Source organism: Pteropus vampyrus, unplaced genomic scaffold, assembly GCF_000151845.1.
Source record: "Pteropus vampyrus isolate Shadow unplaced genomic scaffold, Pvam_2.0 Scaffold55, whole genome shotgun sequence".
Classification (NCBI taxonomy): domain Eukaryota; kingdom Metazoa; phylum Chordata; class Mammalia; order Chiroptera; family Pteropodidae; genus Pteropus; species Pteropus vampyrus.
In genome coordinates, this window is record NW_011888836.1 from 7725257 (window position 1) to 7726955 (window position 1699).

The window sequence follows — 1699 nt, forward strand, 5'->3', positions numbered from 1 at the left end:
CTATTTTTCGTCTCTATAAATTTTACTATTTTAGGTACCTCGTGTAAGTGGAATTATATAGTATTTGTCTTTTTGTAACTGGTTTATTTCACTTTGCATAATTTCCTCAAGAATCACGCATGTTGTAGCATGTGTTATAATTTCCTTCCTTTTTGAGACAATAATATTCTGTTGTATGTTTTTATCACATGTTTTAATCTATTCATCCATTGGTGGACACCCAAGTTGCTTCTATCTATTGGCTATTGTGAATTATGCTGCTATAAACATGTGTATAAAAATAACTCTTCAAGACCTTGTTTTCAAGGGTAGGGGGTGGGGGAGGAGGGAAGAGGTAGACAAGGTAAAGGGGGATCAAATATGTGGTATCTGTAGAAAACTGGACTCTGGGTGGTAATCAAACAATAGACTACATAGATGTCAAATTATAATGTACACCTGAAAATTATATAATTGCATTAACCAATGTTACCCCAATAAACTTAAAAAACTCAAAAATAAAATAAATAAATGAATTAGTTAATTAACAAAAGACCTTGTTTTCAATTCTTTTGTTCTCTTTCAAAATTATTATTCTTATATTTTTACGTCCACAACACCTGATATTCCTAGGTGATCTCCCATCCAAGTAATAACCAGTCCCAACCCTGCTTAGCTTCCGAGATCAAACGAGATCAGGCATGTTCAGGGTGGCATGGCTGTAGACTCAAGACTGTTTTTGACTAATCTAGGATCATGTAAATTTTAGGATTATCTTTCAAATTCTGCAAAAAATAGTATTCTATTTTCCTGATACCCTAGCCCCTGCAACCACTGTTCTACTTTGATTCTACGAGTTTGGCTTTTTTAGTTTCTACACATAAGTGAGATCATACAGTATTTGTCTTTCTGTGTTTGCTTATTTCATTTAGCATAATGTCCTCCAGGTTTATCCATGTGTCACAAATGGCAGGTTTTTCTTCTGTCTCATGGGTGAATAATATTCTAGTGCATACCTATACCATATTTTCTTTATTCATCTGTGAATGGACACTTAGATTATTTCCATATCTTAGCTACTGCATATACTGCTGCAATAAACATGAAAGTGCAGATACCTCTTTGAAATAGTTAGTGACTTTATTTCCTTCCAAAAAAAGTATATATATCCAAAGGAAATATATATATGTCTCCAAAGGAAATACATATATATTTATTTGTTTCCTTTGTGTGTACACACACACACACACGTACACACACACACACACACACTTTGGATATATATATTCACAATGTATCATTTTACTTTGCCATTAACAGTGTACAAGAGTGCACGTATCTTTCATCTTTTCAAAATTTGAATTAGGTAGAGGTTTGGTGAAGAGGTAGATGTTCAAATATCTTCTTTCAGTAAGGCTTTGGGACCAAACACAAAAACTGGGTGACCTCTAGTCTGACAGATCTTATTATCGTTAGACCACCTAAAGGCTTTAAGAATGAAATTCTGTGAGGCTGAAGACTTGGATAATATGAAATTGTGAGACTCCTGCCTGTGAGATATTGAGACTGTGAGACTATAAATATTCATGACTGTGAGACTGTGTGTGCATATTTCTACAAGATTTCAAGATGTCTTTACATTAAGGTTCCTCTATATTCTAATTTGACATGTGAGCTTATAAGTTTGTCAAAAGGTTACCCTGTTTCTCTACCTCTGATT

The 1699-nt window shown here is 33.8% G+C and overlaps 1 pseudogene; it reads right to left on the reverse strand.

Annotated features, from left to right (window-relative positions):
• Positions 1-587: 587 nt before the first annotated feature.
• LOC111739938 lies at positions 588-706 on the reverse strand (annotated as a pseudogene).
• Positions 707-1699: the final 993 nt, after the last annotated feature.